Source organism: Mycteria americana, chromosome 23 (genome assembly GCF_035582795.1).
Source record: "Mycteria americana isolate JAX WOST 10 ecotype Jacksonville Zoo and Gardens chromosome 23, USCA_MyAme_1.0, whole genome shotgun sequence".
NCBI classification, from domain to species: domain Eukaryota; kingdom Metazoa; phylum Chordata; class Aves; order Ciconiiformes; family Ciconiidae; genus Mycteria; species Mycteria americana.
In genome coordinates, this window is record NC_134387.1 from 7,276,163 (window position 1) to 7,285,453 (window position 9,291).

Sequence of the window (9,291 nt, forward strand, 5' to 3'; positions counted from 1 at the left end):
TTTGCCAGCAGATCTCTGTCTACAACGAAGTGCCAACGAGTAACCACCCCGACTGCAAATCGCTTCCACCGGTCCCTCCAGCGTGCAGCCCCCAGAGGCAGGAACTTTCTCTGCATTGACTACTACCCCCATCGCTTTGTACCACGTATGTAACTGCCATCACCATCAATTTTATATGTACAATAATTTCCCTTTTATATGTCAGGTAAATATTTGTAAGAGTTATACTCACACAAATGAGATTATAATAATGATTACTAATATATTTTTTTTCCATGTTTCATTGCCTGAATAAAAATTGTGTTTATCACTCTTGAAAGCTTTCTTGGTGTTTGTAAGGTCAGTGAAGGGTTTTTGGAGAAGCTGGCTTTATCTTCCAGGAAGGGCCATGTTCTGCCACGGTTTTATTAACGTGGTTGATAACGCAGTCGGTTTTGAATAAGCGTGGTTATCCTCTGTTCCTGAAATCTGCGTTCATAAACTATGAGGTTCAGACCCGAGACAACTTTGGTGCCCCATTGACTCCTACCACGCTGCAGCGATGCACCCGGCAGGTTCCGCTGAACCGTGCTGCGGCCGCCGGTGAGCTCAGCCAGGAGGAAGAGCCGAGGGCAGCAGGGAGGCGTTGGGCGGTGGGGCTTGGCTTAATCCCCGCACGGGCCCTGATACCTTTTGTGCCCTTGGGTAAATCCCTCTGTTAGGATGGAGACCGCCCTGCCCAGCTGAGGGCTGGGGAGTAGGTGAACGCGGGGCCGGCTCCGCTGGGCTCCCAGCCCCGTGCGGGTTGTCAGTCGTCGTCTTGCACTTCTCTTATGGGTGGGTTGGAAACTTTGGAGGCTTTTTCCCCAACTTACTGCTGCGAACGGCAAGAAAGAGGTTATTCTCTGGATGGAGCAGATGGGCTTGGACAAGATCTTTGAAAGCCAACCAAGGTAACGTGTCCGGAGATGGAGAGGGATCTCAAAGCGTGCACCGGTGGGATGCGGAGCAGAGCCCAGCCTGGTGAGCGTGTGCAGGTCTGGCCACCTCCACCGGCACCGGGCCGGTGCTCTGCCCCGCTCCCGTGCCCCGGACTGGCCCGTGCCCTTGGCGAGCCGTGTCCCGTCCTCCCCTGCTAAGATGGCATTAGCCAGGGGCTGCAGTAAGTGTGTTATCCCCAGCCCAGTGATCCAATCACCCAAGCAGATTAGCTGTAAGACCTTAAGACAAAACAGAGGCTACGCGCCCCGCGCTGCACACTGCTGAAAATGTCCGCCCTGAAGACCCTCCTGGCCCTGGCCATCATCACATCCCTGGCCGGAGAAAGTAAGTGTCCCGGAGCTCAAGGCAGTGCTAGGCGGGGTAAATCGCTGTAGCTGCTCTTCTGCTTGCTGGCTGCCCCCATCCCTGGCACCCTGCCCCTCGCCCTCTCCTCGGCCGCTTGCACAAAGCACGGGCGTGCGGTGCCCAGCAGGGACTGCAGAGCCTCCCGCTCTCCATCTCTGATGGAGCCAAGGAGGTACCTGAGCTAAAGAAAAGCAGCTTCTCAGCGCTGGAGTGGTGTTTCCCAGCTAAAACTTGGTTCCTCAAAGGCAGAACCACAAAAAGCCATCTTAAAAGGCGGGAAGGTGGTCGTGCTGCTCAGAGCAATGCCATGAAGCGAGCTCAGGTCGGGACGGTTTCAGGATCTTTGCACCAGGAGAAGATGACCCACAACTGTGTTTGTAGCTCAGGGTAAATGAAAGGTTGTACCGTGCTGCAAGGACCCACGAAGGAGAAGCACGAGACAAGCAAGCCCGCTGTGGAAGCTGGGGTTGTGTGGGTTAATGGCAGGCGTTTACTGGCGTTCGGCCCCAAGAAAGCCCAGGTTCCCCCAGACAGGGGTTTTCTTCTTTCCCACGAGATGAGGGTGGGAGCTCTGGCCTCCTGCAAGAGCCACCCCGCTGACCAGGAGCTGGGCCCCGCTCGCCACGAGAGGGCTCTGCTCAGCCAGCAAAGCAAATACAAATTTTAGTCCCAACATCAGTGGTAATTTAACCATCACCATCAAAATCCAGTATTCATCATTTCAGGCGGGAGCAGGATCTTCAGGTTTAGTTGGTGCTTTTATTTGGGGGGGGGGAGGTGCTTTGTCTGCAGATATCTAAAACAGTGCTGTTATTTAAAGTCTCTTACTGTCATAAAACGATCATAACGCTTTCACATTTGCTCAGCTGGTTCCTAAACTGAGCTGGGACTTCTGGCAATTGTGCATTTTCCTCTCCTAAAGGGTCAAACAGCTCTCACACCTGTTATCAGCTCTGACGCAGAGTGCCGGCGGAGGCGAGGGGCTGGGTATTATCTGACGTGCCTGTGGCCTCCTTTGAGGACGATTTGGAGATGATTCGTCCTCCCTGACACGCGCGCCTGCCCGGCACTGTGCTGCCTGTCGCTGCACTTCTTCCCCGGGCAGCGCCTTTGGGGTGCGCTTTCTGTGCCAAACGTCGCGTGGGGGAGCTGCTGCGGTCTAAAGACGCACAAATGCACAAAACAGTTTAGATGAATCCTCCCTTCCCCCGAAAATGCTCGTTAAAATGAAATTTGGCCCAAGAAGACAAAGATTTAGGGTTTGGGGTTTTTTTAGTATAATTTCTACCTATTTTTACTGTAAAGGAGATTACAGGAATCTCCGTTGCAGGAAGTTTTTGCAGAGCGAGGACCCGGGAGAGCTAGCCTGCCCGGTTTAGCTCTCATCGTTTTGTGTCACACTTGGAAGAGTTTCGCGTGCATTGTGCGGACAGGAGAGACCCCCATCCCGAAGCCTGCTGCGTGCCGTGGCCTTGCCGATTCCCGGCCGGCAGAGCTGCTCGGCTCTGACCGGTGCTAACCCTCGCCCCTGCCTCCCTGCCCTGTGCTGGGGGTCACCAGTGGCCGTGGAGACCCACAGACTGCAGACAGCACAGGGGCTCCGGCCCGGCGTCGCCGCCGCTCTCACTCCTCCTCCTCCCCATCTCCGCGCAGGTAAAGCGCTGAAATGCCACAAATGCGTTGCGTCCAACGAGAACGACTGCAACAAGCAGGGCTCCCACAGCTGCCCCCAGTACGCCGACGCCTGCTCCACAATCACTGCGCCGAGTAAGTCCCTTGGCTGGGGGGACTGGGGGTGCTGGGGGGGACCAGAGGGGCTGGGGGGGGACCAGAGGACGAGGAGAAGCAGAGGACCTGGTGGGGCAGACCAGGAGCTGGCTTCCCCTTGTCCCTGTGAAGCAGGGATGAGCTACCTGGTTTTTTCCAAGTTTTTAGTCCTCGGAAACAGGCTTTTGGTCTGCGATAACTCCCAGCCCGTTCCTGGCATAAGGAAAGTCCTCCTTTGTGGCATGGTGCTCCCTTCCTTCAGAAATGCTTCACCACCCTCAGTGCAACCGAGCGGCTGCAGGGCAGCAGCACGGCTGGCAAGACAGACAGAGATGGTTCCCAAAAACAACCTCCCCTCCCCTCCCGCCTCGGGTTCACTCCATAGCCTGGCTATACGTATTTTCACACGTGTGGCTATAAATACGTGGCCACTGTCACAGCGGGGTTGTGCGACGTGCTCCGCAGTGACTTGGAGCGCTGTGACCATGGGGACATCCCTTGGCCACCGGATTGCTGCTCGGCTCTGCCGGCAGTCCCATGTGCAGGAGGGAGACCCTTTTATTCCACATCTGTGATGCAACGTGCGGGGACACCGCTCTGCTTTCCCCTTTCTCCCCCAGCTTAGCAGGGGAGGAGCGAAGCCCCCCGCGCCCGGGAGTGCCTAACCGCCGCGTGCGTGTGCCTTTCCTTGCAGACAGCGTCATTAAGTCTTGCTCCTACAAGTCCTTCTGCGACCAGGCGCGGCACGGCAGCTCCGGGGGGGCCACCCTGCAATGCTGCTTCAGCAACGACTGCAACGGGCCGTCACGGGGCTCCAGGAACGGCGGGGCGGCCACGCCGCGGCACTGCCCCAGCCTGCTGGCCGCCGTGCTGGCGGGGAAGCTGCTGCTGAGCTGGCTGTGAGGGTCCCGGGCGAGGGGCGGCCGGCCCGGCGTAGCTGCTTGCTCCAGTAGCCTAGGGACGCGCGCAGGTCGGTGGCCGGCGGGTTTGCTCTCTGCTTACAGCGCGGGAGAGGCCGAGCCACCATCAGTCCAATAAACGCTGCAGTTGAAAACCGTCTTCCCGGCCGCTGCTTCTCATTTTCAGGAAAACCATAACCTCTGGAGAATGGCCCGAACCAAACTGATTTGGCTTCCTGGTGCTCCCTATGGGGCTGGGAGCTCGTCTGAGCGCAGCCACCCTGGGAGGCTTTGCCAGGCAGAGCGCGGGGGGCCTGGGGCAGAGCCCCCCTCCCAGCACCCCGCCCCGACAGAGATGCTTTTGGGCTGCTTTGTGCTAACTTGAGATTCACAGCTGTGGGGAGCGGTTTCTTTCCTCCTGTGGCTGCAAAGATATGGGCCTGGATGGACAATAAATATATTTGGTGTGAAATATTGGCCAAGCCTGTTCGGTGCAGCTCTTTGCACCGCTCGGCGGGAGGAAACCATCCATCGGGACCCCCTCTCCTCTGCAGCGAGCCCCAGACACACTGCACGGTGGGGTGGGTTTGTTCCCGGACGAGCAGCGCTGGGCGTCTGCAGTCGCAGAGAGACCAAACTTTCGGGTGACTAATTCCTCCCCTGGCTGTCGCTGCCGCCTCCGGGAGATCTTGCTTTTCCTCTTTCCACCAGGCTTTCCCTTTGAACCCCTAATGACGGGGTGTGTCCCGCAGGTGCCCCTTGTCACTACCTGCTAAAGGGCGATTTTATGTAGAAGTCCTCCTGCAGCCCAGAGACCCCCTGGGGCTCCTCTAATGCGGGCACAGGGGCCGGGCCCAGGAGATTTTGCAGTCTAAGGAGAAGAAAAGCAGTGCCTGGCTGAGGTAAGGAGGAGACGAAGCGTGTGGGGTGGCTGGGGAGGACGCAGGACACGGGGGACTCCTGCTGAGCTGCCCCGTGGGAAATTCAGCCGTATGTTGGGATAAGAACAAAGCTCCCGAGGCTTGCGGAGAGCGGCCGGTGCTCTGGTGGCACCGCGGGATCCAGGGCCAGGCAGCAGGCACGCAAACGGCTTTCCTGGTTATTTTCAGTATATAACGCTTACGAATGTGAAAGCGTCTGCACCCAGCCAAAGCAAATGCCGGTGCTCCGCTTGCCGCGGTGGCCGATAGCATCTGGGGGAAAGTCCGAGGAGCGATCGGTCGGGCGCGGGGAGGCTCCTCTCCCCCCGGCAGCTCAGCACTCGCCGGCCAGCAGCAGTTTGGGGCTCTCCTGTGCACGGGGGCTCCCCGGGGCAGCGAGGTCCCGGGTGAACCCTGCCGGTCCCGTGGTTTGCAGAGGGGAGCGTTGACGTGCGGCTTGCTCTGTGGTCTGGGGCGGCCGGTGTTCACACAGCTTAAAGCTCTGCTAGAAACCCCCCCAGGAGTGCTCGGTGCTGCCTTGTTTTGTAAGGGAGAATGGTAAAAGCGAACGAACAAGAATGAGGAGGAAAGAAAGGGGAACGATGAAGGGAGGAGAGAGAAGGATGGCTGGGAGCGTGGAGAGGAGAGTGGGAATTTGACTGCAAGAAATGTAGTGCAGGGCAAGCCAGCAAACTGCTGACTGAAAGCCCAGCCACGGCTCCTCCAGCAAAGCAAACTGCTGGGAGTTTCCCTTAGTCATAACGCAAGAAAAAAAGGGAACAGGTACTGAAACCAAAAAGAGCAAGTTTGAACAGAAGAAAAGAAATAATTCAGCATGCTCGGATCCAGCTGTGGAACTCCCTGCTGCAGGACGCTACTGAAACAGAGACCTCTGTGAGTGCTGGAGGATGAGGGCCAGAAGTCCCGGAGAACATAGACATCAAGTCTTGTGACCCCAACCAAGAGGGATGCTTGGCTGCTGCCACTAAGGGGGAGATGCCCAGAAAGCAGATTATTCTGTCTGCTGTGGGCCCTGCTCCTTCCCCTGGGTACACGAAGGACGTTTTCCTGCGGGGACCCTGGATGCTGGTGGCACCTCCAAAGGCAGAGATGTGCCCTGCCCTGGGAATCCCTTCATGCCCCTATGACTGCTAGTGGGGTGTCTCTGTGAGTTCAAGGGGCTGCTCGCACCCCCGGACAGGCTGCAGCAGCAAAATATATTGAAAAAAATACCGGAGGAGAACCGAAAGGCTCTCTGAATAAAGGAAGAGCAGCAGTGTGACTAGCTGCCATGTGACTGTGCCCGTAGAAAACAGAGCTGCTTCAGATCCAGGCCCTGGTGCAAGTCACAAGGTCTGCAAGAGATGCCCCAGTATAAAAATACTCTATGGAACAGTTTAGTCTTTGCAAAGCAGGCGGGGATGGGGAGGGGGAAAAAGACAGCGGTTGGCAGGGCGAGGCTGGGGAGCTCCAGCGAGAAACGCCGGAGGCAGGCGGTGCAGCGGGCAGTGGGAAGGAGGGGACACGCGTGGGATGGACGAGGGTTGCGGGTGGGCGTGGGTGAGGCTGTGCTGAAATCCCGGCGCTGAAGCTCTGCATCTTGCCTCTGCTGTGCCGTATCTGCATCTCGGCGTGCGAGTGCTGCTCCCTGCGTGTGGTAACGCCGAGCCCGTTCAGCACGGGCGCCAACGCCGGTTTGAGTAGGCCAGCGCTGCAGCAGGCTGGTGGGTATCCGCCGCCGGGACTTCCAGAGCTTGCCTGGACGTGGGCCTGTCCTTACCCAGCGGAGCAGCCAGCCCTGCTTTGAGGCAGGAAGGCTGCTTTTCCAACCTCCTTGTTTTCTCTTTGGGTTTTTTTGGGTTTTGTTTGTTTGTTTGTTTTTTGTTTTTATTCTAAGTATAACCCAGTTGCTGTGGCCTGCATTTCCATAACTGGTGGTTTTTCATGCTTCAGGTTTTGGTTCCCTTTTAGCACCTTCAAAAGCTCTACAGCGAGTGCTTGGCGCTTTCAGACTCTGGCTCCATCGGTGTTTGCCGCTGGCGAGGATGGGCTCTAAGGTCTGGGGCCGCCTGTGTGCGTGAGGAGACGGGCAGTGCAAGGAATAATGCACCAGCTGCAGTGAGGAATGATCCTTCCCTTAAAAGGTACATGAGGGGCAATGCCAAAATCCTGCTCTGTCGTGCACAGCCAAATGGGCATCCAGGCTAGAGTCACCCTGGGCGTATCGGCTTGCAATTATACACGGTCCCGTCGGGGCTCCCCGGGAGCGTTGGCAGGAGGAGACGCTGAGGGAGCTCATCGCTGCTTTTCTCCTGATGTAATTATTAAACGATGCATTTTGGGCTGCAGCTTCTGGCAGGGCGCGTGGCTGGACTGTCCCCCAACAGGGAAACCGTGGAGGGATGAGAGCGGGGAGGGAAGCCGCTCATCCGACACGTGGCTGCGGTCGGCTGGCAACAGCGAGGGGAGCAGCCGCGACTGCGAAGCGGGACGGTGCATTTATTTAATGGTGCTGAATGCTGTGCTTTCAACGAGGACAGACGGGGTGAACAGCCCTGTCAGGGTCCAACAGGAAATTCCTGGAAAAAAATAACCTCTTGTGCAAAATGCTGGGAAAGCACCACTTGCGTGGTGCCTGTGAGAGCGAGGCTCCCCGTGCACCCTCCGCGGTGCCGGCAGCACCAGGATCGGTTTCACCCGCGCTGGGAGAAAGTGCTGCGGGGCCAGATGCAGCTCCAGAGAGAAAGCAGGGACTTTCCGAGGGTGCAGCCGCAGGGAGCCCACACTGTCCTGGGTGACGTGGGGTGGGGAGGGGGGGAGAGCGAGTGTTTCCTACTCCCCACATCCAGCCTGAGCTTTGGCAGCAGCTGTCCCAAGCGATGCTCCTGCAGGAACTGCGACCCAAACTGGGCAGCTCATCTCCAGCAAACACTGAGAGCGGGTCCTGCCCAGGCCCTCGCCTGCCGCGCTCCAGCGTGTTGCATCTCGAGGGGCTGGAGGCTGCTCTCTGCTGTGACAGACTGTGGTTTCGGCTGCTCCCGGGGCGGTGACACGGGCCCGGAGCAGAGTCACACAGAAATGAACACACATGGTTTCAGTAACAGCATTTGGGCAATCTTCTGCAACATGGAAGGGGGAAAAAAAACTTTGTTCTAAAAATGACCCAGGCCATAGGAAATGCTCGGGGTTGAGGCAATGTGTTTACTTGACAACACTGTACAGCAAGCGCTGAACAGCGTGCAATTGCTCTGGGAAAAAAAAATAATCTTCAAATGCATAGCACTGGATCCTCAAAACTAGAGTCTTGCCTTAAAATGAAAAAAGGAAAGACCCCCCGATACACCAGCAGCGAGGGGCACGGAGCTGGAGGTTGGGGTCATTTGCGTTGCCTGGAAAGGAGCAAAGTTGGTGATGGTCTCTAGACGGGGAGTCTGCAGAGCTGATGCCCAAGGGGGGTGGGAGCACCACTGACTTTCCGTGGCTAAATCGGCCCGAGCCAGGCAGGGACCTTTTGGGTGTGGGTGATGGGCTCAGCCGATTGACTAACAAATGACTGATCGATGCAACCGTGAGGTTTTCTGGGTGACCAGGCAGAGCCTGCAAGCCCGGTACGTGAGTGATTGCCCTTGGCTTTAAAATGAGGAGCAGCTTCTCTCCGGGCACCGTGCGGGAGGTTCAGGAAGGTGGCAAGGACCCTGAGACTATCACAAAGGGGAAGAGTGACTCGCACTGCTTTCAATGGTCTGCCCACTCAAAACATCAATTATTAACTCCAGGCTTGATTTTTGCAACGTCCTCAGGTGAGGAGGAACCAGAGGGCTGTATGAGCCCAGGTCTGCAGCACATGAACGACCGCTTACAGGTTTCCCTGCTGGCTCACCAGGGACCTCACCCGCTGCGAGGGCGCCTGCAGAGTTTTGGGGAGCGGCGCGCCATGGTTTGGGCACCCAACGTAACCGCTGTGTTCCACAGCGGGGTTCACCCCTCTCACCCTGCGAGGGTGGAGCGCCAGCCCCGCCGGCTGCTTGTTCTTTCCCAGCAGCGCTGCTGTTAGTGCCCCGCTGTTTTTGCAGGGTCCGGACTGGAGCTCATCCTTCCTGGGCCTGCCTCCCTCCCTGCCTGCAGCGCCGGCTCTGAACTCTGCAAGGCGGTGTGCGTGCACAAGCAGAGATCCGGGTGCATCCTCAGGCTGGTGGGAAAACGTGTATGCACGCGCAAACCGCCACGCAGGGGGAAAAGCTCGCAGGCGTAGCTGGGTTGGCAGGACCTGGATCTGAACTACGAACAAAACCGGTGGTGATGGGTCTGAGCCCGACGCAGAAGCTGGGGCAATTCACCTTCCGAGGCGCGCACCGCTCTCGTCTGCTCGCCTGTGTCTG